General features: G+C 39.9%; 1 protein-coding gene and 3 non-coding genes across 11 annotated transcripts in view; 2 read left to right on the top strand and 2 right to left on the bottom strand.

The window, feature by feature from the left end:
- Nucleotides 1–23844, bottom strand: part of LOC128696743 (uncharacterized) — a 318805-nt gene that overhangs the window by 70718 nt on the left and 224243 nt on the right. The window lies entirely within an intron of this gene.
- Nucleotides 4031–4103, bottom strand: TRNAR-CCU (transfer RNA arginine (anticodon CCU)). The gene has a single exon. It is a non-coding gene; the product is annotated as a tRNA-Arg (tRNA).
- TRNAR-CCU (transfer RNA arginine (anticodon CCU)) lies at nucleotides 16244–16316 on the top strand. Its single transcript has one exon. It is a non-coding gene; the product is annotated as a tRNA-Arg (tRNA).
- Nucleotides 18688–18760, top strand: TRNAR-CCU (transfer RNA arginine (anticodon CCU)). Its single transcript has one exon. It is a non-coding gene; the product is annotated as a tRNA-Arg (tRNA).

Raw genomic sequence — 23844 nt, 5'->3', positions numbered from 1 at the left:
CAGCGTAATATAAGACTTTTTTCACAATGACATGATGGCCTGGTCTCAGACCGAGCCGTGGGGGCGTTGACCCCCGAAACCCTCTCCAGGTATGGTATATACATTATGTAAATAACAAAAAGGCACAATACAGTGGCTGGAACATTACACAAATATCCCGCACAAAAGAAAAAGAAGCTTACGACGATGTTTCGGTTCGACTTGGATTATTTACAAGTTACAAGTCGGACCGAAACGTCGTCATAAGCTTCTCTTTCCTTTGTACGGATTATTTGTGTACATTATATAGATTTAAATCAAGATAACCCAATAAAATTAAACAATGTGATTTATCTCATAGCTTCTGTTTCTCAATGTTTGGTACTAATTTTGTAGCGTACCTATTTTTTTTTTCGATTTTCTTCATGAACTTTTCTAGGGATGTGCTATATATTGGTGCTGCATAAACGAGGATTAATCTTTATGGTAAATATCACAGAGTTTTCTTCTCCAGGTTTCTGAAGATCGTTCTTACATTTAGCCTTATATCTGATAAAGACCCCACTAGACCTGATGGTCAAGACCACACCAGACCTAGTCATCAAAACCACACCAGACCTGGTCAAGACTACACCAGACCTGGTCGTCAAGACCACAACAGACCTGGTAAGACTACACCAGACCTAGTCATTAAAACCACACCAGACCTGGTCAAGACCACAACAGACCTGGTAAAACTACACCAGACCTAGTCATCAAAACCACACCAGACCTGGTCAAGACTAAAACAGACCTGGTCGTCAAAACACACCAGACCTAACACCCGTTACCAGACCCCTAACAAAAACAAGCATTAACATCTAAAATAATATTACACATCGGGAACAAGACATGGGGTGAGCAAATATCTTATGGTCGAAAACCTTAATGAAGGACACACTTATTTACTGCTTGTGGCAACGCTGGAGATTTCCCACAAACATGATTCACAATTTTAACCGGCTTCTTTGTTTACATAATGGAGAAAATACACCACAATTTTCTAATTAAAGTGAACTTTTTACACACTCTTGTGATATGATATATATTTTTTACGAGTAAACTGGTAAGCCAGCAGTTGGTTTCTGTTCCAGACATACAATGAGATGCATATATCTTTCAGTATATATACACAGTTTACTTTAGGCCCTATTTTTGGGAATAAATATTCTTGACTGGTGGTAACTAAATGATGTTTAAAAAAGACGAGTGAGCAAACACTGGGACATATTGGAGACCTTGAAAACATATTCTAATTAATATGTCCTAGTGTTTAATCACGAGTCTTTTTAAACCAATATGTTGGTATCTATTACCAAGGTTTATACCATTGTGATATAAAACTTCAATGACCAGTATTTGTATTCATTTGGATTTAAATCTAATAAAATAACTAACCTCCACTGAATGGGTCATTTAGGAGCAAGATTCACGAATGAAGACATTTTCCTGATTAATATTATCATGGGGAGCGCTAAACCCCACAGGCGCTGTATCCCAGAGGGATCATACAGGGCCTGTGAAAGGAAAGGAAGGCATTCAGGCTTAATTCAGGAAATTGGAGCACAGACCCAATTCCCTCACCAGCATCAAGGAACTTCCCTTGAGGGGGTCCGATTAATAAAATATGCCTTCTTCCTCTTGAACCTCAATAAAATATACGCAGAGCATAAACGAAGAAATACATTATTTATGGAATCTAACAAGGGAAACAGCTCATTTTCAAATAAATTAACCCGATATAGTAATGATGGATGCTTAGTTCGGTATTAATTATCGTACCTCATAAATTAACACAAAAATAATATACTGTGTCAGAATATAAGCCAAAACAAAAAATACATGCATATTTCTTTCCCGTTTTCCTATGTAAAAATAAAATGGATGAATATATAGTTGTAAAATTTTGTTTATTCGATAAATGTTCACTTATCTCTTCTATAAATGAACATCTTTCTCTGTATAAATATGCACTGCTGTCTGGGACACACTTACATTATTCTGAATTATCTCTACCTTTCTCCCCTTGTTACTTTTAAAATTATGTTAAAAATCTCAAACATCCCTACTCCCCTTTATATATAACTTAAAAGTAAAAAGTACAAATGTACAAATTTGTACAGATACGTGTGTTGTACTCTACAAGTGATGAATCCATGCCCTATTGAAGTAGCAAATAATACCCATTGTACTCATGTCAGCGTGTTGAATGTGTGTTGAGATACTGTCCTGTCATCATGTAGCCTATTGTACTATACAATACTCAAATTCACGTCTCTGCCTCCAAAGTGATATTGCGCTTCTCTTACCGTCCAAAATATAATTGTAAGAGTGCTAAATATATGCTCCAATGCTGTGGAATCCATGCCCATGTCTCCCGAATGTCTACATTTCTCAATATTTGTAATGTCTAATATCCTATAAAATATAATAATAATAATAATAGAAAATGCAATAATTAGGACTGTGTCAAGTGATCTGTAACTCAATGGCAGAACATTCGACTCCCAATCGAAGGTGCGTGGGTTCGATTCACAAGTGGAAGATGTACGGGCTAATTTTCCTTACACCTGCTGCACCCGTTCATCTAATAATAAATAGGCACATATGTGTTAGTAAACGGCTGTAACTGTATCCTAGGAACTACATACTTGCACACATACGTGTACTGGGAATTCGTTTTTCTTCCACTCATTTGTAAATTTTTGTGATTCTACTCTTCTCTCTCTGTCTCGCTGTATACACAAGACTTACACGCGAGTCCTGGCTCGTAATCTCTACAAAGTCTAAATAATTATTGCCATTCACAGAAAGCAATGGCAGTCGATCCAAGGAAGGCCAGAGTAGTGTCAATTCCCTTGATCAGGGGCCCATGAAAGATCATTTGGTGTCACTAAAGTATCGGAAGTGGAAGTAAATAGTATGGTTATACCGATATGTGGAGCAAGACAGTATCAGAAGCAGCTAAAAATACTCCTTTGTACGCATATAAAGTCTACATGTTACATGTATATCAATGGTATATATACGTTAAATGTATGTTGTGTCCCATAGCAGGCAATGTGCTGTGCAATGCTGGATTCATGCTACTGCCGTCGTTTTCTTCAGCAAAATTGGATACATGAGCAATGTGTAACTACAATATTTTATATGATGGTTACATATTTGAAATAAAAGCTAAGGATCTCAAATGTCTGCCCATCCTTTGTTATATTTACACTACTTCTATCATTCATTATGCTGATGGATGAAGCAAGTGGCCAAGTATGGGTGGTGAATGTGTCCTGTGGTGGTGGTGTCCGTGTAGCAGTAACTTCAGAGCCGCTGGAAGGATACAAGCTGAATCCGTAACTAATGCAGGGTAAACCACTCTGTATGAACACCCATCGTGCGTGATGGGTGTTCCGTAAATATATTGTGGTTACGTCTTGGGTCTTGCAAAAAGTCATGTAGGTCATGGCAGCTGCACCATGTGGTGTATCAATTTATATAATATATGAATTTGTATTTAAAGAAAATTTAATGCCTTCTCAACAAAAAAAAACATTAAAGAAAGTAAGTTTTTATTTAGGCAGTACATAAGTAGATCAAATAGCAATACATTCGTGGGGAAGCGATAAATCTCTAAGAGACCTACAGCACCTTGGGAATGAGAGGTAAATAGGCTTGATTTGATGAAAGGGTGGGGTAGATTTAATTCCTTGGATCAAGAGCCCTTCACCAGCATCAATGGTAGGAAGGTTAAATAAGTAAAAAAAAAAAAAATCTAAGAATGAGGCAGCCAAGCAGAGAGGCCAGCAGCCACGCCCACAGACCTCCCGTTTATGATTTGCTGTCAGCGTAGAGCTCTTCCCTCAGCAAATAATAATTTGTTCACTCAGGTCTGTATGTAGATATACGAAACGCACATATTTACCAGGTAAAATAGGTATTAATTAATTTGGTGCTACTTGGCATGACTGCGTCTTATCCTATAATTTAATTCTTAATGAGGTGTTACAAGTAAAAAGCGAACCCCTGGTGGGACTCGAACCCACAATCCTTGGCTTAGGAGGCCAATGCCTTATCCATTGGGCCACAGGGGCGGACAAGTAGCATGTGTATAGATATAAAAATATTTCACAACTTTCAATTAGTCTGTTCAATACTCGCAAGGGTGACGAAGCGTTTTATTAGTTAAGCGAACAAACTTTATTTCTTTCTGTCTGCAGTATACAAAACGCAGTTTATATGTAATAAAATATTGCTAAGCACAGAAGAAAGTCACAAGCATACACAGGCACATATAAGTACAATTATCATACCTAGTAATATATGTGTAAATTACCTAGGATAAGTAATTTATTTCCAAGGTACACATAAGTTTAATTACCATTATCAAACATAATGTAAATTATCTAGGATAACTCAAAAAAAGTCAGTGATTGGAATCAGTATTCGGTTCAAATACGTTCAGTAACAAGATATCACCATTTTATTTTAGCACATTATAGCTACTCTGATCTGAATAATATTATTCTTACATTGTTTTTATCAAACAATAATCTTTGGCGTTAAATTTACTGGCTCTTTTATAGATAAATTTCTACTGGTTGCATTAAGTTCATCAATATAAACAGACAGCAGTGATAAATAATGAACATTTCATTAGATACACCTCATTGCATCGCTACTCAGATATTTTTGAAAAGTACAATTAAAAAAATGGTCTAACATCACTATACGTGGATCACCGATGTTAATATAAAACACTGGAAATAAGTCATATGTTTACTACGCTGTGCTGGATTAAATTTACATAAAATAAGTATATATTTGTGTTTCATAAGAGAAGATAGGATTGTGTTTGGATTTTTAACCCCAAGAGGATAACTCACGTCCGTGCATCAAGAGGATTAGCCACCCAGGATAACTCACGTCCGTGCATCATCAAGAGGGTTAGCCACCCAGGATAACCCACGTCCGTACATCATCAAGAGGGTTAGCCACCCAGGATAACCCACGTCCGTGCATCATCAAGAGGGTTAGCCACCCAGGATAACCCACGTCCGTACATCATCAAGAGGGTTAGCCACCCAGGATAACCCACGTCCGTACATCATCAAGAGGGTTAGCCACCCAGGATAACTCACGTCCGTACATCATCAAGAGGGTTAGCCACCCAGGATAACCCACGTCCGTACATCATCAAGAGGGTTAGCCACCCAGGATAACCCACGTCCGTGCATCATCAAGAGGGTTAGCCACTCAGGATAACCCACGTCCGTGCATCATCAAGAGGGTTAGCCACCCAGGATAACCCACGTCAGGGCGTCACCGAAGACTGTCGGTCTTATATCCATTGGGGTCCTCTAATTTTCTCCAGGATGCGACTCACAACAGTTCACTACCACCCGGATGTATTTACTCTAATTGAACAGGGGCATTAAGTGTGAGGAAACATGTCCAATGATTCACCCGTGCATACATAATTTTAATCAAGCGGATTTATCTAGTAAATTACGTAGAAGTGAACATAGGATAACCCAGTAAAATTAAACAATGTGACTTATTTCTACTGGGGTTATTGTGTTATACAGCTACGTTGTTTTACTTTGGCACATAAATATATATATACAGTAAAATAACTTATAAATTCTCCTGAATAATAATAATAATAATAATAATAATAATAATAATAATAATAATAATAATGAAACTAGCCAACAACATTTAACCAAATTGGTTGTTTAATGCTAACTTTGAAGTGCTGTTCATAAATCTGAACTTGTTTAGTCTCTATTAAAAGTTTTTTTTTTTTATATTATGATCAGTATTTTGGCTATTTAAGGCTGAAGAATCACATGATATATGTTGCCTAACAAATTGGTAGTATGATTCGCTGCCTGACCACGGTAGTGTGCGGTAGTGCTCTGCACCCCTCTGCTGTGTGTAGGCGAGCGCCCTTGTCAGTTACCTGGCTGCAGTGGTGTGAAGTGGTGCTGTCACACCTCGGCTAACAACTTAGGTGCACTGTGATCGTCAAGATGGCGGTTAGTCTGAGACGAAGGATAAATACTGTAGGCATCGAGCTACTTAAAGGAACGATAACGACCAGTTCTGCGCAAGTCTTATTGCCAAAGATCATACGGGAGACTTATGGAGTACAAGATTGTGACTTGTATGGTGTAGCATTGAACGGAGGACAACGAATTTTCGTCAAACTGCTATCTGCAACGGTTTATGAATCGTTAATCACCAGGTTTCAGGACGTGAGTCTTAACGTCACACCAGCTGTCACTGTAAGAATGATAGATGTTTCACGGTATTATACGTGGATCAAGTTACGCAACGTTCCCTTTGAGGCGGACGAGGCAGATATAAGGAAAGTTTTTGAGAAGTATGGGACGGTGCATTATGCTCAACATGGTACGTGGGCGGCAGGAGCCTATGCTGGTTTTCCAGAGGGTTCTTTCAACCTCAAAATGACTTTGAGGCACCAAATACCATCCTATGTGTACCTACAAGATTTCAGGACGCAGGTAATGGTAATGTACCCAGGACAACGACGTACGTGCCGCCTATGTGGTGAGTATGATCACATAGCGGCGACCTGTGACAAGCGAAGACATGTGCCTGGACCTGTGGTGGACGTCGCAGCCCCTGCTTCAAAGGTGGCAGGTGAGGAACAAACATCGGATGGAGGGCGTGGTGTTTTGTGGAGCGAGATAGTGGATCGGGCACACAGGACTGGTGGTGAGTTGGAGTCCCGCCCCCAACTGCCTGATCAGGTGTTGTCTCCTGTGGATAAGGAGGAGCAGCAAGCACAAGAGAAGGTTCATGAGATTGAGGAGGAATTGGTGGAGGTGTTGAAGACGTTGTCACCACCAGAGAGGGAGGTTACATCTGAGCGTGGTGTCATTGGAGAATCGTCGCTTCCAGAAAGTCTGAGACATGATAATTTGGGACGTGATGGTGGTTTGGAGTCATCCATTGACTCATTACACCATTCTCAGGTGGAGGTGGAGGTTCATCGAGAGGTAACATCTGATCAAGATATGTGTAACATGACTGTCACGAGAAAGAGGGCGGCTACATCAGATTCTGATGACGTTCTAACGCCTGCACAAAGGCCTGGGAAAAAGACTGAGGTCAAGTGTGAAGGTAGTGGTGTAGGTGGTGGTAGCCATGATAGGAGGCACCGGAAGAAGGGGGGAGGGAAAGAGAGCACTCTGAAGGTGTTGAACGTAAATTCAAGCTCTGGAGTTGTAAAGAGTGATGAGAGGAAGCAGGGGTGGAAACTTTAATAGGCCTTAGGTGTATGTCTGTAAATGTTAATGGGTTATGTAGCGGTATGAAGAGAGATTGGTTTCGTAATTTTCTGAATAAATCTAGAGTGGATGTTGTGTTCCTGCAGGAGCACAATTTCAAAGAGGGTAGGGTGTTGGAGGTGGCAGGATTTCGGGTAGTTACCCTGCCATCTCCCCGTCTAAAAGGTGGTGTGGGAATTTTAATAAGGGAGACGAGCCCGTTTGTTTTGCAGAGAAGCGAGGGAGGAGGGGGAGGGAGGGTGTTGCGTGTGGATGGGTGGTGGATGGGTAAGCGTGTGTCTTTTGTGAGTGTGTATGCGCCGGCAGAAAATAACATAAAGGTAAAGAATGATTTTGTGTGTGAGGATCTTGTGTTTTTCTTAAGTGCACTGCCAGAGGTGGCGATAGTTGGTGGGGACTGGAATAGTGTAATCAGGGTGGCTGATGTGGACCCAAGAGGAGCTGGATATATGTCTGTGGCTCTTAGGGATTTATTAAGGGATGTTAGGTTACGTGATGCCTTTGGGGGAGCGGTGTGGGAGACTGAATATACGTTTGTTAGGAGTGGTTATGCTGCGAGACTAGATAGTGTACCTTTCTCAGGGAGTGAACGTGAAATCTTTCAGTACTGTTGAGACTACAATGTCAGATCATAGGGCAGTGGTGGTGGAGGTGGGGTGGGGGACGCTCGCGGACATAGATAGAAGTTATTGGAAATTGAATATAAGTGTGTTAGGAGATGAGGAGGGGTTGGAGGGGTTTTCAGTCCTATGGAGGGAGCTTAGTGTGGAAGAACAGGGAGTGGATGACATTGTGACATGGTGGGATAGTGTCGCAAAGGAAAGGATTAGAAAGTTTTATGTGAGAGAAGGAAAACGTATTAATAATTTAAAATATGGACTGGCTAACTATTTAGAGGATAGGTTAAGAGCTTGCTATGGGAGGGGGGTGGGTGGGAATAATTTTCCTATGGATGAAATAGCTGAAATAAAGGGGAGGTTGAGGGTGTTGCAAAATGAAAGGTTTCAAGCTGTAAGGATGCAGGCAGGGGTGGAGGAAGTGCTTTGGGGCGACAAGCCGTCAGAGTGTGTTTTGCGGCATCAAAAGCAAAGGCAGGCGCTGACGGCTATACCATGTTTAGAGGTAACGGAGATGGTTGGGAATTATAGAGTAGGGCAGGAGATACGAACCACGAAGGGGATGTGTGCGTATGCGGAGGCTTGGTACGAGAAATACTGGAACAGTGGGGGGGTGGGTGACGGGGCATTGGACAAGGTGTGTACGTATGTGACGTGTAATTTAGGAAATAGTGATCGAAAGGCTTTAGGTGGGACGATTACGGCAGAGGAAATAGAGAATGCGTTAAGGGGAATGAGGAAGGGGACAGCTCCCGGTATTGATGGTCTCCCGGTAGAATTTTATTTACAACATTGGGCGTTGATAAAGGAATTTATAGTTAGGTTATTTAATAGTATGAAGGAGAAGGGTAAGTTGGGGGAGAAGCAGGAAACAGCAGTAGTAGTGCTGGTCCCGAAGGTCAAGGGGCAGCCCACCCTTCGGGAGTACCGAGCCATATCACTGATGTGTGCAGACTATAAGGTGTTTGCAAAAATTTTAGGTAATAGGTTCAAATGTGTAGTGGAGAGGGTGGTGTCAAAATCTCAGTTCGGGTTGCCGGGAAGGTCGATGATTGAAGGACATGGGATACTGAGAAGTTTTGTGGAAGCTAAGGGTGGGGGTGGAGGGGCGGCTTTGTTGGCTCTAGACTGGCAGGGAGCATATGATAGAGTGGAAAGGGGAGCTTTGCAGGTTATACTTAGGAGACAGGGTTTTGGGGAGGAAATAGTCGAGTGGGTAAATACGTTGTACAAGGGGGCGAAAATGAGGATACAGATTAATGGGTGTATGGGGAGGGAAATTGCAATGGGAAGAGGCCTTAGACAGGGATGCCCCATGTCCCAAATATTGTTTGCGTGTTTCCAGGACCCCTTTTATAGAATGGTTGACCGTAGCTTATGTACGCCATGTGCGGGAAGTGTGGGGGGTGGGAGGGCCTGGCCGGGGTTAATTGGATATGTTGACGACACCACTGTTCTCTTTCGTGCAGGGATGTCAATGAGAGTGTTGGACGAGGTGGTGCAATTATTTGGAAGTGCCACGGGTATGCAGGTAAATAGTGCGAAGTCAAGGTGCATGGGGTTGGGTTCTTGGGTGGGGGGTGTGGGGGGGAGATGTAATGTTGTTAAAGAATGGGCGGTGTCTTTAAAGATTTGTGGTATTATTTATAGGGATGACATGGTTGCGGCGCGGGAGGAAAATTCGGATAGGTTATTGGAAAGGATCGTGGGGCGTCTAGGTGTTCTGAGACCCCAGCACCTAACTCTGATACAGCGAGTGATAGTCGTGAACATTTTATTGTATAGTAAGGTTTGGTATGTTGCAGCTGTGTTCCCAATTACAGGGACAGCGATTGCTGGGATACTAAGACGGGTGTACAAATTTTTATGGGGTTCACGTTGTGATTGGTTACGGAGGGAGGTTGTAATGTTACCTGTAAGTCAGGGTGGGTTGGGGTTGTTGGATTTGAGACGGAGGGCTAAATGTGTGTTCATTAAATGGGAAGTGTTGCGTGAGGGTGTGAACGCGGGGCGTTTGGGAAGGATACACGACAGGCTGGGTATGTGGTATCGAGGAATGGAGTTGAGGGAATGTGAAATAGTTTTGAGGGCTGTGATGTTGGTTAGGGAACTGAGAAAGGTTCGTATAAGGGTTTTGTGTAGGTTACTTGTAGGTAGGTGCGTTGTCCCAGTTGAGGGTTTGTTCCCCATGTATGCGTGGAAGAGTATTTGGTTTAGATTTAGTAAATTGAAGTTAAAACCTCGGGCGCGTGAGGTGATGTTTCGTTTTCTGCATGGGATCCTTCCGTCTGGTGAGATATTACGAAACACAGGTTGTAGAGGGTGGGGGGTGTGGTATCTGTGGAGGGGATGAGACAGCGTACCATGTAGTTTACTTTTGTGAAGGGCTAGAGGAGGTTAGGTGCTGGTTAAGTAGGTTGGTACAGAGGGTGGGGGGCCGTGGGGTGTCGGTTTTGCGTGCTCTAAGTCTAGATATGGGTGGGTTAGACGAGGGTGTCATAAGAGCTTTAGATTATATCATGGTAGATTATATATATATGTCGTGGGTGATGAGGGGGAGAGGGGATAGTGAGGAGAGAAGAAAGGTTCTTGCGGTAACGTTCTATAGTACGAGGTGTCGTAACAGAGATTTGTATGGGAGGAGGTGGGATCAGGCTTTCTCAGAGGGGTATAGAATGCTAACGTTAGGGATTCTCGTAAATCTGTGATTGGATATGAGTGAATGAAGGGGTTTTCATAGGTTGGAGGGAGTCAGGGGGCAACAGCGGGCTCGCCTCCCTGGGGGGGGGGGGTCGTGAGAGTGTTGTGAATGTGGGTTTGGAATGGTTTCCTGGTTTTCATTGGGACTTTATGGCATCCAAGTGTGGATGTAGAGCTCAAGGTCTCGTTATGGTAGATATAACACTTTTCAGAATGTAGGTATAATATAGTAGATTTTTTATGTATAATTATGATGTGTATCAGTCTTGTATAACATGATTCTTGAGAAATAAGTTATTTGCGACATGCAGTGTGTTTTAGTTTGTATTTATGTTACGTGCTGGGTTTTTGCACGATGAGAGATACTTATATCCTGTTTTGCATTGTGCATACAGTGCATATGATTAATGTGATTTTGTGAAAATTTTTGTGTACGTGTGGGTGTGTGTGTGGATGTGGGTGTGGGTGTGTGGGTATATGTATATATATATAAATATATATCTCTTTCTATTGTATTGAGCCTTTGTCATGGGTCAGACGTTATGTAATACTTTATATACGCATGATTGATTCTTTTTAAAGTTTATAATTAAGGTCTGTACCCTGATACCGGTTTGGTGTTCATGCAAGTTCTTGATGTTAAGTTTTAGTCTGTATGGTATACAGACATATCTAGACAGTTTAGTGACGTAGTCCATTTGTCTGAAAGTTTTATATGGATGTATTGTAACAGTATAGAGCTTGTTATTGTGTTCTAAGCTGTATTCTTTTCTGTTTATTTGTATGTTGGGATATGTTCAGCTGTATTGTTAAGGATAAGTATGTAGATTATCTAGTCAGATTATGATGTTAGGTTTTGGTTTTTTGATTAATGTGAAGGATGGGATTTAACTGATATAACTTCTTTGTATATTTTATGTTCAAGTGTATTGAACCTTTGTCAGATGTCATTTATATGTACAATTTATATATATGCAAGGTTTTGTATATATGTCAATTCATGACCCTGTGACATGTAATTTTGTTTTTAGTTATGTTCTTGATGTAAGTTTTTGTTGTAATATCTTGCGAGCATGTAAGTACAATCCGTTTGTCAGTTAATTTGATTAGGTTCCATACTGTTTCTTTATTTTTATGTTAAACTGTATTGGTTTTAAATAAAATATAAAAAAAAAAAAAAACAAATTGGTATTATATTAAGCATAGATATTAAGAGTGGTGCATGCAATGACAAAAACTAATCTTTCTTAACCGAAATTCATTTTACATATGCATAACAAAAATAACAAAGTTACATGAAAACATAAATACAATAACATAAGTTTTCAGGCTTTTTTTTGCTTGTGTTCAGTATTGATCTTCCGCACCAGTATTCAACAGTGTCGACCATGCTAGGGTAGGGTAGGTGCCTGAGCCAGAGCTTGCAGCTCACAAGACTGCCATTCCCATTAGCCCCCTTGGGGTGGGAATGACAGACCAGAGAGGCCTAGCTTCTCCCTACAAGCTCCGTGAGGGCGGGGAATGTGGCTAGGCCTGGGGACAGTTGGTCCCGACGATGAGGAGGTACTTGCACCTCCTCCCATGGCAGACATTAGTCTGAGATACTCCCCAGAAAGGGAGCCAAGGCCGGGCCACCACTTGGAAAAGGCCCGGGTCGGGAGAGTACCGGTGAATCAAGAAGTGTCGACCATCAAAATGTTCACCGTGGGGTTCTATTTCAAATAAACTACGTTTTGGAGCAAAACTAAGTTTGGTTTTGGAAGCAGCGTCCCCAAATACATTATGTACACATGTTATTACACGTTAATTGAAGCCCTTATTGGCCAGTGTTGTTATATTATTATTGTTCTTCGCTTGCTTACATGAGCTAGGTTTTCTACCCCATTTGAAAAAATGATCCCTACACAGTAGAGCCCTGGAAAAATACTCTAAACCCTATAACAGAGCTTGCAGCAAACTGCGCATATTTACCAGGAGACATTCCTCTCTGTGTACTATATATCCTGGTGCAGTAGCGTCAACGCATATTGTATTAACCTTGTTACTGAGGTAACTAACTGCCAGAATCCATGGAGTGAAATAACCAAAAATCAGTAACAGCTGGCCAGATGCAGACGTCTGATGCGCTGACACACTCCACAAGACTAGGCTTGACAAGCAACTCCTACAACTACATACAAAACTCACAAAACCGCTGACTCTCTAAATATGTTTCTTAATTCAAGTTGTGAGTTTAGGATATTAATTGTGCATCTGCAGAGGCAATACTGGAAAAAAAATTATTCTTGCAAGGCATTAACCATGCAAAATCAACAGTCTAAATTGTGGAGAAAATTTAAAAAAAAAAAAAAAATCTCCAACCCTAATATGTATCCGCTCCCACCAAAAAAAAAAAAAAAAAAAAAAAAAAAAAAAAAAAAACGCATCCTAACAGTTTTTAGGAAACAACCAAAATATTGAAGAATGTTACTATTTTGTTATCAATTATTATTATTATTATTAAAGCGTAAAATCCCATAACCATAAAGGGATGAGGTAATCAAGTTCTATCCAAGGATGGGGAGGGGTAACTCCACTTCCTTGGATCAAGAGCTCTTCATAAGCCTCAAGGCAACCCTCTTCCGTAGATGGCACTGGAAAAAGCTACAGATATATAGGAGATTTTAACAGTGCAAGTGTAAATGTTGTGCACGGCCGACTCAAACCAAAAGTAATAATAACAATAACTATTAATAATATAGGCAGAAGTCACTGGCGTTGATGAAAGTAGCAATGCTGGAAACAAGTGTTGACTTACTGGGCAGCCTGACCTCCAGTAAGCACTACGTGTACGCTGATGGTTAGTTTAGCAAATAGATCATGCACACAGAAGCAGCTTGAAAAGCTTGCAAAAACATGTATACAAAAACCACCAACATTAGACTAAACAACCAGCTCAACTCAACACAGAGTTGTCCAAGTTTCAACTGGTAACTTGCGCACTTGAAAACACTGGAGGTGGAGCTATTTTTTTATGATTCAAAATTATCCACGCAGAAACTGGAAAGCCCTACCAGCAACATGGATAAGAAGAGTTTAACAGTAGCCATTAAAAATTACCAAATTGCTGCACGGAGTGATGGCGTTCAACTCTCATGGACGAGACAAAAGCAAGATCTGCATAAGAGACGCAGGAGGTTGCTTGAGTGGAAAGTGCAAACTATGAGAGCTGTAGCTAGTTTAAATGTGAATAATAATAATAATAATAATAATAATAATAATAATAATAATAATAATTGACGAGGGGAAGAAAGGTGAGTAGCGCATTAAGGGATGTGTAGAGACAAATACCGTTATACGTATTGTACATGTACATATGTATTATACGTATTGTACACATGTATATATTTTACGCACTGCATACATATATGCATTATAAGTATTGTACACATATATTATAAGCATTGTACACATTTATGTATCAGGTATTTAAGTACATCCATATATGTCTATCCCTCGCTTGTGGTATTTGAACTTCCCTTACAATCTCGATTACTACTTCTATAATTATCTGAGAATTATATGACCAAATACATGCACATATATGCATTACAGTAACTTCTCACACCACTTCACTGTAAAACCCTAAGGAACTGTGTGTATGTTTATACACGTGTCCTGTCACTGCACTTCAATGCTTAAGAGATACGATGGAGAACAAAGGCACAATACCGTGACTGGAACAATACACAGATAACCTGCACATAGGAGAAAGAAGCATATGACGACTTTTCGGTCCAACTTGGACCACTGACTACTACTTCTACTACCAGCATTACCTCTACCACTACTTCACTTCCTCTCCTTGTCCCGTCCCTATCATCATATGACTAAGACCCGCGTCAGGAAACACTTGTCCTGTTTCCTGACAAACCTTACCTACCTACATTCATGTTAGAGTGACTAGTCAATGGTCCAAGTCGGACCGAAACGTCGTCATAAGCTTCCTTCAGTTAAGTGCGGGTTATTTGCATGTACATTGGAGAATAAGCTTTCATTGTGACGTTTCGCCTTAGATTTTTATAAGTCACGACGAGAAAATTTAACACAGAACGAAATGGTGGTTCAGTAAAAGCTTGTTCTACTATGTGTGTTTTCTGCATGCACGTTAAAGTGTTGGCGTTCAGGCTCCTAACCTTTACCTATAGCCTGAAATACGAGTAATCAATACTCACTCTCCCCTTCCAGGAGGGAGGAAGAGGACACCTTGATGCTGGTGAATGACTCTTAATCCAAAGAAATTGAAGCTAGTCTCTTCCTTGGATAGACCCTGATTATTTTTCATAACCCTAACGGGGTTAGCTCTTCGCTAACCCCGTTAGGGTTACGAATAAATATCAAAAGTAGGCACTAACTGTACATTACTGGTTATGTCTATTTATACAGTATTGGCATGTCGAATAGTTGTTGTAATTTTGTCCTTTAAAAATAATTTGCAGTTGTAATAATACTTCAGGCTAAGAACATAGACGAGAAGTGTATTTCTCTCAGTGTACATGCACTGAAAGTTCTATTTAACGGATAATAGTATTACTGACCGATGGTGAACAGGTGACATTCAGTTTTAATGACCCTCGTGTAGTCGACAGGCTTTAAACTCCGTTAATAACCCTACAACTGTATGAAAGTAGCACCCTTGACCAAGGCACTTTCGACCAACTGAAAAGACTCAAGTCGATCTCGCAGTTGAAACAGCGAATCAGCATAATGAAATTCCCCCACCGGTCCCTGACGATAATAGAAAAGATAGCCCGGTTTGCGACACCCATAACGATCCACGGAGGTAGGTGACAGGGAAGGTCAACATAGATTTTTCTCTAACCTTGTAATCATGTCATATTGAATAGGTCACGTAAACTATTGTATATTTGATTTCTGCTTCAAAATAATTATCCTAATTGAAGAGAAGATAAGCTTTATTTACGTAATCTACGTACCATTTTATGTGCTGACAGTACTGTAAATATAAACAAAGGTTCCAATATTAAACACGATGTTGTGTAGACATACATTATGTCTATAATGTATGCCTATACAAATTATGCAGATTTAACTTAGGGTGAAGTCAGTGTGATTTATTTCCACTGGGGAATCCTACACAACTACGAAAATCTGGAACACTGTTACATAAGAAGCCTCATATTTCTGGTGTTATAACCTATACATATTAACTGACTTAAACATTACCCTTATAAAACATTTTTTTAGTAAGATCAGTGCACCACACTGGTGGCTACCCTGTTGTAAATAACATTTTACAAGGTTTGATCAACGGGTGTTTACCTAGCAAGCACTCATCACACAGGATGGTAGTTCATGCACTGATTTAGCTGTGTGAGTTCATTTTAAATCCTTCCCGGAGGATTATTTACAAGGTAATTGTAGAACGTACATAAATATATAATACAAGTATTGCGTTCTTCAATCTACTGTGTCGCTATGAAGGCTTATGGAACAGAAGTTCAAATCGGTGTTCAGAACAGAATTAAATATAACATAAATATGACATACTGACTTTCATAACCTAAATTATTAGGTTAACGACCAACGTCAGCATCTGCCCCTGTGGCCCAATGGATAAGGCACTGGCCTCCTAAGCCAGGGATTGTGGGTTCGAGTCCCACCAGGGGTTCACTTTTACTTATCAGTGAAGGTTAAAGTGAATAAGGTGTTGGAATTAACTACAGTAATGTCAACACTGAGTACAGAATTAGTGACTATATTGTCTACTTACTACTATATTCCGATAATTATACCTATTTCTCTCTGAATATTAAAAAAAAAATAAAGAACACTGCAGTAAACCTAAAGGCCAATGAGAGGGGAAAAGGTTCTATCTACAACCCAATATTTTCACTCAAAAAAATAAAAAGTATCTGTTTCAATATAAAAAAAAATTACATAGTATGTATTTTTTTCAATGACACTAGTCCACTTAGACTGTTTTATCACGATCAGATATACCTTGTAAAGCAGCTACCCAGACTCATAGAACATTTAACAGAGTGCGAGCAAGAATTATGATTACGCAACACCTTCTTCCAGTAGGATGGTTTTCCTGCCATACTTCAATATATCACAAGATGAGTTTGTACTCGAGGTGATGAAATCTGCCAGTCCGAGCTGGAACCTTCAAAGGTTTCCTTCCAGCAGGGCTAGAGTCATTTTTACAAAAGAAAATTAACATTCTGGATACCATATCTCTCTCTCTCTCTCTCTCTCTCACACACACACACACACACACACACACACACACACACACACACACACACACACACACACACACACACACACACACACACACACACACACACACACACACATTTTTAATGGAAATGATGAGGACACCGTCGAAGTACATAAGTAATAAATTTTCAATAACACAGGCAAAACGGAACTACAATATTTATAACAACTTATTAATAACATAGGGCGAGGTAGCAAGGTATGGATGGGCAGCCAATACGTATAAGAAACACAGTTTATATAAAATATAAAAAGTTAGTTTAATACAGTACAGCAGCATTAATATAATAATAAAATCTCTACGGAGAACAACTCTCATTGCAATACAAACAATAAGATGTAATAACAGAAATATAGATGCAATATTCATAGTTGCAAGCACAATGCATCCTCAGACAATATTAAAAGTTTACCAGCAACTCATGAGAACATCGCTATTACTTTCAATAGAGTTCGCATATACACAGAGTACAATATGCTAGAAACTGGATTACCTCCTATTCCCCAGACGCTGTGTGATCCCAACGGGTTTAGTGCTTCTCCAGAAATCTGAAAACATGCTGGCCTAGAGATTCCTACCCGGCTATGACCAATTTTTCTTTTTAGTGGTAATAAGAAATCATTTTTTTTTCAGATTGTATTACTTATTGTAATGTGTGCTACAACTATATGAAGAAACTGTAAAAAAAAAATTAGTGGTAATTAGATTTTTTATAAGATTGTATTCCTACTGTACTATGTACAGCAACTATACGAAGCAACTGTAAAATATGAAATGACTAATATTCCTTTCTATTACTGTAACAGTGTTCAGTTGGGTCTGATAAAAACTCACTTTGACCTCAGTAAAAAAAAATTTTCGCGCTACCGCTTCACAGGATGAGTTGCAAGTGAACAATAAACTAGCCTCTTATGAGGCACAGCTTAAATTGCTGGGCTCCAGCACTAAATCACTGGTGGTTGCTGCCACTATCCTGCCACAGGGACGGCACCATTGACCTGGGCCTGATTTAACAAATGCTCACGCCAGTGTTTTCCCAGTCTTCTACATATAACAATAATGTAATATCGGCGCTTATCTTAATGCATTTTAATATAAATGTCTAATTTGATTTCAATGTAATGAAAACTGTCTTAATTCCCTATTTTCACCCGAGCCACAATCAAAATATTGTTTCACTATTGCGAGATAAAGTTGTTGTATAATATAATTTTAATACTTCTCGTTACTCAGACTTCTAAATATGAAGTCAAGCGACAAAAACTGCGATTTTGTTCGCAATGTTGCTTCACCTTCAGATGTATACTAATAAGGAACCTTATATATAATGTGTCACAACATCGTAGCTAATACAATTATCAACTAACCCAAAAACTGAAGATGAAAACTAGACATCTGAGTGTCTCGTGGAGCATTATCAGGTCGCAAGTGAGAAGAAACCTCACTCCTTACTCGCCAATCTTGATATCCTTTATTGTTACCTTAAAGTGCGCGCACTTGAGTATGTGTGCATGCGTGTGTACGTGGACCTGTGTGTGTGTTTTTTAGGCACGTGCATGTATGTGTACACGAGTGGAGTACGCACTCACTGTGGGTGCGTCTGTATAACTAACCCTAGTAGGATGGACAAAACAAGAGGGTTTCAGCTTTGGCGTACACGACAGCAACGCCGTCGCCGTCGCCGCCACCACCACCACCGCCGCCGCATAATTATTACTTGACAATTACCCACACAGTCTAATAAAAAAGTGTGGTTGCCACTGTGGCCTAATGGATAAGGCACTGGCCTCCTAAGCCAGGGATTGTGGGTTAGAATCCCACCAGGGGCTCATTTTCATGTTAGAAAAAGTGAGAGCAACGGACCACTAGAATCCAGCAAATAGGTAACCCAGGCAGACTTGACCAGGATATATATTTTGAACACACTAGCCGTGTCTCACCAAGGTAGGGCGACTAAGAGGAAAACAATCACAATCACCATCATTCACTACCTAGCTGTCTTTCTAAAAGTGTATAAACATCATGCTTAAAATTAGATCCACGAACCTGCAGCATCTCAACCCATCTTTCAAACAAGATCCCTATTATTATTATGCCTGAAGCAAAGAAGTTGAAGGTAGCTACTGAACAGAAAACAACAGGCCACTTGAATGAATAATGAATATATATATACGTATATAAGCTAGACACGTAACAAATTTAAATATATATATCTTCCTTGGATAAATCTGTAAGGATAATCCAGCAACACTTCTCCAGCCTGGAGATAAGAGTGGCAGCTTCGTTTGAGAATAGTCAATGGAACTCAATTTGTCAGGATCAGCGATACTTTTCAGGGTATTGGAACCCCTCCAGAAGTTCCTTGACCCCCCATGAGGCGCTATTGTCAGTCAGGGAAGTATCACCTTCACCTGCTTATTGTGTACGCCTAGCCACACTTGGACCAGTACCTGGTCACAATGTCAAGCAAATACTTCGTAAATGAGGGAAGTTGAGTAGGCCTACTGGAAACAAGCAAATACTTAATGAATGTGAGAAGCTGAGTAGGCCTATCGGAATCACAAGGTCGACCCACCCATAAGAAAAGTGTGCCTCAACTCCGTATAATTTACGACAAAGGGAACTTTAGGTTGTTTCTTTATGATTGATTGTATCTGCACTGACTGAGGTCTCTTAATATTAAAAAAAAAAAAAACTTCGTTACTAAGCCCAAGTTGTGGATAAAGTCATTAAGTCTGAATCGACTGATATCTTTTAATGTTAAATAAAAAACTTTTGTTCTCAGTCCAAGTTGTGAATGAAGGCAAAGTAAGTTAAATTACACGTGGGGCTTTAATTAAAGCTACATTTCACCTCTGCACTTACAAACTTACATCATATATATTGTAATCACTAAAATAGAATTGAAGCATACTCAGTGTATATACAGAGATACATCTTGGGGAAGATATACACTGATATAAACCTCTCGGTGTATAATACCCTAATGAGATTCTCAAACTGATTTTCATAATTCACGTTAAATCGACTTTTTGCCTGAATTGTTGGTTTGATAAGTCCCGTCGACTGCACAAGCTTGACCGAGGCTGCATTTTTATCTACGCGCCACAGCTTATAATACCCCAATCCCTAAAACAGATACAAAATTTTCAGAATAAATACACAAATATACAATTTTGTGTATATACGACTGCATTTGTATTAAATTAGTTCTACCTTAAACTTTTGTGGTTCCTGAATTTAAGGGTCACAATGCATCTGAGGTCAAGAGGGTGATATAAATTATTGCTCCATCGTGTGCTACTGATAACATCACATGCTTTGTCAGCTGCTGAAATTACACCATGCCGGGAAGGGTAAGGACAGGACGCAGTTTCGTACATTATAAGATATACTATGGGCAAGTATTTTCACGTAACCTTGTTAATAAATATTATCATGAGCGTTTTCACACCAAATTTCAAGCACGTACCGAGACACAACTACAATCTATAAAAAAAATTAAGCCATACATTACTGTCATTATGTCTGATCAGCTCGGAATGACAACTAAGACAAATACATCCCGCATATAAAAGGAAGGGGGGCAGCAAATTCAGCATATTTACTATGAAACATTAATCTCACCTAAACAGATCCGTGCGAGTCAACCCACTAACTTGTCGAGTGTTTATTGATGTACAAACCAGGTAACAATTATTATTCTATTACAACAGTCTAAACCTGTTCAGCATTTATCATAAACAAACTCGGCTGGTTAAATCAACAACAAAAATATATATATTTGCGATTAAACTCGTTAACTTGCATTTGTTTTTACACTGAAGAGAGACACACGCATTTCGGAAAATCCTTCTTATATTATTTTGCCATGATAAAAGCAGACAATTCCATACCGATACAATCACCAAAGTGTTACCGTCGACTCGTGATCTCTATTCGAGGAGAAACTTCAGAAATATGACCATGTAAAAGACACTAAACGAACCAGAGGGGAAAAAATTGTGAACGGCATTACGTAAATCTAAATCTTGTTTAAAATTCGTAAAATACACTTATATTATTGGTTTAGCTGGACAAAACTTACAATGATACACAACTAAGGCAACATAGATAGTTGGATTGAAGGGCGTAACCCCAGCAGAACAATCCTGTGTATGGACAACTCCGCGCTCTGAGGACGACTAAGAATTTGTCTTAAGGATACCCGTACGGGTATCATCAGGGTAAACTACTATGTAGCGATCCTTTGTTTGTTTTTTAAATGAGACGTAAAACCTAACTGGGGTTGGCCAGCGGATGCTTAGACGGTGAACAGATTATCTTATGAAGACACTGTCCGGAGACACTTTGTCAGAAGACACCGTATCAGGTGACACTGCTCTTTCCTGACGAATAAACTACCATATAGCACATGACGCTCACCTTAGAGCGAAACATTGTCTAAATAAGGTGTGTTAAGTATATTTGTGTCTTTGTTAAGATTGTCTAAATAAAGATGTGTTCAACATACTTGTGTCTGTTGACAAACAAATCATGTGGTGTGTTGCTTTATTAAATAGGATAATTCCTGCCTTAACTCAGTCATCTTGTTTTCCCTAACTAACCGCGCAAGAAAGTTCAAACATTGTAGCTGAGAACACCCTGAGTATAGTGATTTGAAACTTAAAATTATAACTTGACTCATGGAGAAGCGCTAAGCCCGTATGAATCACAAAAGCTACCCAAGCATCCCAACTCCAAAAACCTTATTTTCTGACCGAAAGTTTACTTTCTGACTACAGCCAAATTTCTGAGTAATCTCCTAAGCCATACACATGAGCATAACTTCTAAGTTCATAAAACACATGTGCAAGTTAGGTTTCTATATTCTGACACGTTTCGCCCACACAGTAGGCTTCTTCAGTCGAGCAGAGAAGCCTACTGTGTAGGCGAAGCGTTTCGGAATAAAAATACCTAACTGCTGTAGATGTGTATTAATTATTAACTTGTCGGTATTGTATACCATTATCAAATTCATGGCTTCTAAGTTACTGGGAGGTTTGTTTTATTTAGCAGAACTGGATACACCAGTAGTGTGCTGCTACACCATTCATATAACAGTTAGGGAAGGGAGAGAAGGAGGAGGAGATGGGAGGGATGGGGGGATGAACTGATGCTGATAAAGGCCTCTTGATCTAAGGAATTGCAACTAATCACTCCATCCCCAGCTCAAACCTGATTACTCCCCCCTCCCTGTATTCTCCAGGTGCTGTACGTTACCCTTATGGGTTGAACGCTTCCCCATAAATACAAACAATAATTCAAACTCGTTGGTTATAAAACGTAATATTTACAGCATGACATAATATTTACAGAACAATACAAAGGTCAGTAAAAACCAGTCGTTGCCACGGCGGGCCGGGCGTATGCTGCATATAACCTCGGGTACACGACGGTCTAACCATGCATTACACTGGCATAGGAAACTGAACCTAATACACATGTGTGGGTTCACTGGTTAATGCCTCGCTGGGCCCGATCACGGCTGCCTCTTGCCTTCTATGGCGGGGTAAAAACTACTCCAAATTGTTTTTATTATTTTGTCTACAATTTAAGGACCAGAGTAAGAAAATTTGAGACAGTAATAATGATAATTAACTTAGCGCTAATACTTCTTCAGTAAAAACATCGTTAAATGATGCACACGGACATAGTGCTTATATTAAAAATAACAATAATAAATTATTTATTATATTATTGTCAATTTGCAATAGGAAAATGCAATATTAAGCATTTCAAATCTCTTTCGTTGACCACTGCTTGTGGCAGAATTCGATGAAATAACTTTCAAAACGAGCTTGGTGCCCGGGGGTATGGTGCCCGGGGGTATGGTGCCCGGGGGTATGGTGCCAGGGGGTATGGTGCTAGGGGGTATGGTGCCAGGGGGTATGGGGCCAGGGGGTATGGTGCCAGGGGGTATGGTGCCAGTGGTATGGTGCCAGGGGGTATGGGGTAATATCGCTTAGCTTCGCTTAAGCGCCTATACTTTTCGCGGGTTTAGTCTCGTGGTAAAGTACTGTGAACTCTGATACAGAGTTAGCAGGTTCGAGTCCTGCTGTGGACGTAGAGACAATGCTTGTAAATAATTTCGCCTGTTTGCGAAGTGTTAATAATTTCAAATCTCTTTCGTTGTCCACTGCATGTGGCAGGATTCGATGATATATATGTGTGTGTGTGTGTGTGTGTGTGTGTGTGTGTGTGTGTGTGTGTGTGTGTGTGTGTGTGTGTGTGTGTGTGTGTGTGTGTGTGTGTGTGCGCGCGCAGAAAACCATTGTGAAAAAATATTGAAATTCCAAGCGCTTTCGTGATTTCTCACATCATCAAGGAACTATTCCTTGATAATGTGAGAAATCACGAATGTGCTTGGAATTTTACTATTTTTTTCAAATGGGGTTTCTGCATGTATTTTTTTAATGAACCGGCCGTATCCCACCGAGGCAGGGTCACCTAAAAAGAAAACCGAAAGTTCTCTTTTTAAATTCAGTAATGTGTGCAGGGAAGAGGTTACTAGCCCCTTGCTCCCGGCACTTTAGTCGCCTTTTCCGACACACATGGCAAACGAAGGAAGAATTCTGTTTCACTTTTCCATACATACACACACACACACACACACACACACACACACACACACACACACACACACACACACACACACACACACACACACACACACACACAGATATATATATATATATATATATATATATATATATATATATATATATATATATATATATATATATCTAATGTAGTGTTTAATGAGAGAATGGGAGGTGAGGTGCAATAAAAAAGAGAAATATATTTATACATTTGTATTTGCGAATACTGAGGGTCTAGCTAGTTCCCGAGTATCTTTTGTTTACCTTTATGA

This window comes from Cherax quadricarinatus, chromosome 46 (genome assembly GCF_038502225.1).
Source record: "Cherax quadricarinatus isolate ZL_2023a chromosome 46, ASM3850222v1, whole genome shotgun sequence".
NCBI classification, from domain to species: domain Eukaryota; kingdom Metazoa; phylum Arthropoda; class Malacostraca; order Decapoda; family Parastacidae; genus Cherax; species Cherax quadricarinatus.
Note: the sequence above shows the minus strand (reverse complement) of the source record. Positions and strands in the feature narration are given on the sequence as shown.